Here is a 6,000-nt window from a genome sequence, read left to right as displayed (position 1 = left end):
TACTTTCTTGCCTTTCCCTCCCTCCCTGCCTTCCCTCTTTTTTTCTGGGCTAGCAGAGGCTAACATTTCAATACTGCCTCTTGCCAGTCTCATGCAGGACACTCTCTTTCTCTCCTCCCTCCCTCCTTCGTATTTGGGTTGAATTGATACCAGCCTGTGCTTGTAAGAGTTACAGTACCCTGACTGTAATGCACTCCAGACAGTCCTGACTTCCTAATGACTGGTTGTGCTCCGAGCCTTTCCGGGCACGGCTGTGGCCTCCAGCCACCCTACACACACACACACACACACACACACACACACACACACACACACACACACACACACACACACACACACACACACACACACACACACACACACACACACACACACACACACACACACACACGCACACACGCACGCACACACACACACACACACACACACACAAACACACACACACACACACACACACACACAGACACACACACACACGGTGACCAGTCATCCACCTTTCTCTTCTCCAGCCGTGTTCCCCTCTCTCTCTCTTCCTCTATTTGTCATCATTCTATCTTCCTCTGTAAACACTTGGTTATAAAGGCTGTCTTCTCCCCCTTTCCAACATGCCCTGTCTTTCTCTATCTTCCCACCACTAAAACCCTGACAGCAAACTGGTAAGAGAGTTGGCTTGTACGGTTCGTCAAAAAAGAGCAACATGGCCTCCTGGGTGGGGCCGTGGTTAAGGGTGCTGTACTACAGCACCAGCTGTGCCATCAGAGACTCTGGGTTCGCGCCCAGGCTCTGTCGTAACCGGCTGTGACCGGGAGGTCCGTGGGGCGATGCACAATTGGCCTAGTGTCGTCCGGGTTAGGGAGGGCTTGGCCGGTAGGGATGTCCTTGTCTCATTGTGCACCAGCAACTCCTGTGGTGGGCTGGGTGCAGTGCACGCTAACCTAGGTTGCCAGGTGCATGGTGTTTCCTCTACACATTGGTGCAGCTGGCTTCTGGGTTGGATGTGTGCTGTGTTAAGAAGCAGTGTGGCTTGGTTGGGTTGTGTATCAGAGGACGCATGACTTTCAACCTTTATCTCTCCTGAGCCTGTATGGGAGTTGTAGCAATGAGACACGATAGTAGCTACTAAAACAATTGGATACCATGAAATTGGGGAGAAAAAGGGGTCATATTCAACAAAAATGTAAAATAAAATGTTTTTTTTTTTTCTTAAAGAGCAACATGAGAGAACTGCTCCCAGGTGCACACATCCTTACCACTGGACAAATGAATGACAGTAGGCGACACGCCCTCAGTGTATCCAGTGGAAGGCTCCAATCTGTTGGGTTTGCCAGTCTGGTCTTCATTAAGTTGCTATTCTTTTAATTTCCCTCCTAATGTTGTTAAGGCACATTAGAACAAAACAAAAGACAAAAGAGGCCCTCTATCCTCAAAGTGATAGATCTCCCCAGCCTTATGCCTAAACTTTACCCAACTCATAGGCATAGTGCCTGTAATCCTGTGTGCCGAGGCAGTGCCAGTAGCACGTAAAAAAGGTCACAACCTCACACCTGGATCGTACCCATCCCCCAAATCCTGAGGGCAACACCTCAGCAGGTCTCTTCCGTTACTACGGTAACGGCCTTGTTTGTTTGGTCTGGCTCTCAATTTTTTGTAATTTGTTTTATTACAAGATGGAATGGTTTAATTGAAAGTTTGTGTTGCTGTTTTTTCCACTCTTCAACTTTTTGCTGGCCCCAGAGGAAGTATTCACTCACAGGAAAAACAACCATCACAAAGTGAGTAACACAGAGAAGAATGCAACAATACTGACACAACCTCCCCAACTCTTACACTTATCACTAATGATTCCATTAGTGAGGGATACAGAATAGGGATCGAAATCTCGAATGTGCTTGATACCAGTTAGACGGGCACTTTTCACTTCCACTGGGATACTTTTCACTTTCACTGGGATGTTGGCTGAGTTGGCTGGACATGGCTAACTACTAGTAAAATTTAAAGCTGAACATACTCATCTATTAAACAGGAATCCAGATCATGAGAACTGGACAACAACTATATGAATTATAACAGAACTGCCATGCAATATTTCATATTAATTCCATTGTCATTCCCGGTTTTGATTTGTCTTCACTGTGTGGACATGTTTACCTCACAGGGAGGGGTAATAGTATTTATACATGACTAGCATTCACTAACATAGCCAGGGTGTACCCCAAGCTTCAATGCTGGCCCATATGTTCATGATCTCACCCTAATGTTCATGGCTGAATGTATACAGTTGTGTATGTCCATGCCAAAAGCAACAAGCAGCCTCTTGACAAAACCTTGCAATGGAGGGAGTGTCAACGTTTGTTCAAGCTTAGGAATAATCTGGGGAAAAGTGCAGGTTTATTTTCACTATGCTAGTCGTACATGTACAAATACACACACTGATACACTGGTGGATGAAACAATGTCTCTCCACAATTTGAAAATCCAGGGTTTATAAATGTCATAATCAGAAAGGAGATGGTAATAGTCAGCATAACAGCCATTAGGTTTTATGTGGTGTTGACGGATCAGTTTTTGTGGTGACTTTTTTTTCTGAGGCTAATGTTGTTATTCTTTTTCCACCCCTCCAGCCTTCACCCTTCAACCTCCATCTCCAGGTGGCAAGGCCCTTGCGTTGCATCACTCCCTGCGAAACGAACAATGTTGCTTTTGGCAAAGTTCAAACCTCTTACTCTGAGTCAGGTCTCCTATCTTTGTCAAGCTATTTAAGCAGTTGCTGGGTGGTCTGACCACAGAGAAATATGTTATTGTTTACATTTTACACATTGTGGGTGCTTACTTTTGTACTATTTTGTGAATTGGAAATATGTTGTTTTTTTCATATCTCAAATCCCCCTGAGACCCTCAGAGTGGGGTCACGGCCAGGATCAGCCATTATTAACGCCGACCCTGGAGAAATTGGGACTAAGTGCCTTGCTCAAGGGCACATAGACAGATCTTTCACCTTGTCAGCTCAGCGATTCGGACCAGCAACATTTTGGTTACTGGCTCAACGCTCTAACCGCTAGGTTACCTGCCGCCTCACCAGCAGTTGCAAACCGTCCCTGTGTGTGCACCTTCAGAGGGGTGGAAACAACCGGATGCATCCGGTTTTCAGGGGAAATGGAAAGAGAGCCTGTGACACAACACTCCAGTTGAACTCCTCCTCCACACATACTGGATTGGTTGAACAGTGCAGAAGAGAACCTCCTCCTCCATTGTTTTTTCTCATCATGACCAGAAAGAAAGAAACACCGCTCAGGCTTTTCTTTTACGCCTGCTATGTTAGCTTACTGTGTGTATGACGTGTGTGTGTGTGTGTGTGTGTGTGTGTGTGTGTGTGTGTGTGTGTGTGTGTGTGTGTGTGTGTGTGTGTGTGTGTGTGTGTGTGGCCAGACACATACAGTGTCATGTTGTATCCCACCAGCAGAGGGGGCACATAATGTACCCCTGCTAGCTTTGGCTTTACATTTAATGTTGTGACCATCACACGTGTCAACATGAGAACAATTGTCCCTGATACATCTTTTGTATCTTTTACAGTGTATTCAGAAAGTATTAAGACCCCTTGACGTTTTCCACATTTTGTTATATTACAGCCTTATTCTAAAATGTTCCTCAGCAATCACCACATAATACCCCATAATGACAAAACGAAAACACTTTTTTGTCAATTTTAGCATTTATTTTTTTACAGAAATACCTTATTTACATAAGTATTCAGACCCTTTGCTATGAGACTCGAAATTGAGCTCAGGTGCATCCTGTTTCCGTTGATCATCCTTGAGATGTTTCTACAACTTGATTGGAGTCCACCTGTGGTAAATTCAATTGATTGGATATGATTTGGAATGCCCCATACCTGTCTATATAAGGTACCACAGTTGACAGTGCATATAAGAGCAAACAAACGAGCCAAGAGGTTGAAGGAATTGTCCGTAGAGCTCCGAGACTTGTTACATTATCTCTTATTCTTATCTGCATTTTTTTGAAACTGCACTGTTGGTTATTGGTTCGTAAGTAAGCATTTCACTGTAAGGTGAAATGTATTCGGCGCATGTGACTAATCAAATTTGATTTGATTTTAGACGGGATTGTGTTGAGGCACAGATCTGGGGAAGTGTACCAAAACTTGTCTGCATCATTTTTTATTTTATTTTATTTATTTTTTATTTCACCTTTATTTAACCAGGTAGGCAAGTTGAGAACAAGTTCTCATTTAAAATTGCGACCTGGCCAAATCATTGAAGGTCCCCAAGAACACAGTGGCCTCCATCATTCTTAAATTAAAGAAGTTTGGAACCACCAAGACTCTTCCTAGAGCTAGCCACCCGGCCAAACTGAGCAATCGGGGGAGAAGGGCATTGGTCAGGGAGGTGATCAAAAACCTGATGGTCACTCTGACAGAGCTCAAGACTTCCTATGTTGAGATGGGAGAACCTTCCAGGACAACCATCTCTGCAGCACTCCACCAATCGGGCCTTTACAGTAGAGTTGCCAGACAGAAGCCACTCCTCAGTAAAAAGACACATAACAGCAAGATTCTATGGTCTGATGAAAGCAAGATTGAACTCTTTGGCCTGACTGACAAGCGTCACGTCTGGAGGAAACCTGGCACCATCCCTACGGTGAAGCATGGGGGTGGCAGCATCATGCTGTGGTGATGTTTTTCAGTACAGAGAGAACCACATACAGAAACTTCCCCCATGGAAAGCAGCAGCACATTTTTTATGATCCTGAAGCAGCCATACTCCAGTCGCTCAGAATGAAACCCAAAATGCCTGGCTGGGTTCCCTCACTCATGCTCTCTCTTTACCCCTCCTTCTACTCCTTCCTCTCTCCACCTCTGTTCTCTCCCTTGTCCATTGCCATTTCTATACTGTCCCTTGTCCCTTCTCCTCTCCATGTTGTTCACTCATCCTTTTCCATTCTACCTATTCCTTTCTTTCTTTCACTCCCTTCTTTCTTCCATATTGTGCAACTGCAGAACTGCACACTCTGACCTCTCTCTACACTCACCTCTTTAGTACCCCCCCATCTTCAGTCCAGCTGCATTTAAAAAAAACAGGCCAGAGCCTGGATCCAAAAGCTTCCTAGGAATTGTTTTGTTCTCTTATTGTGTATTTTTAATCCATTTTTTCCTCTCTGTGTAGAATTCATATTTGGCTGGCTCTGACACCACAACAACTATCTGTTTGTGGCCGATAGAGATGGGAAATGAGGCCAACCCACCATCATCTGAGTTTAACCCTGCGGGCTGGTTGTTCATTTTAAACACACACACACACACACACACACACACACACACACACACACACACACACACACACACACACACACACACACACACACACACACACACACACACTCTTTAAAAACCACCCTGGAAACACTGCAACATCCTCTATAACACACCAGCCCTCTTCAAATAGTGTCCTCCTCTGGTGCATCTTGATAACTCCTGCAGCTCTCATTTAGTTCAGTCTAGAGAAGAGCCAGACCCCCCCGCACACACACACACCCCCAGCGTCCCTAACCGTGTCTGACACATCAAAGGCCTTGGTCCGTGGAGGGAAGCAAGGGAGGGTCTGGGGAATCATGGGAGACAAAGGAAGCGATTAAGAGATAAAGATCAGTCTGAGATATGACATTTCATCCCAGGCAGATCCGGTGGACACCCTCCATTCAGGGAAGAATACGGCAGCGAAAGGGAGGGAGGGAGGAAGGTGGGGAGGTGCCGGTCTCTCCCTCCCTCTCCCCCCTCTAGCTACCCCTCTATGTAAGTCTGCAAACATGGGAAAGGGACGACTGCATTCCGACAAAATGGTTTCCATTAACCTCATGCCCCCCCTCAACTTCCAACTGCCCCACTTTTAAAAAAGCAAGGTGAGACAACTTCAAAAGAGTGCACAGCCCAAATATATTTAAAAACAACCTTTGGGCACAGCCCAAAAACTATTTGCCTGACAT

The sequence above is a fragment of the Oncorhynchus masou genome, chromosome 21 (genome assembly GCF_036934945.1).
Source record: "Oncorhynchus masou masou isolate Uvic2021 chromosome 21, UVic_Omas_1.1, whole genome shotgun sequence".
Taxonomy (NCBI): domain Eukaryota; kingdom Metazoa; phylum Chordata; class Actinopteri; order Salmoniformes; family Salmonidae; genus Oncorhynchus; species Oncorhynchus masou.
Note: the sequence above shows the minus strand (reverse complement) of the source record.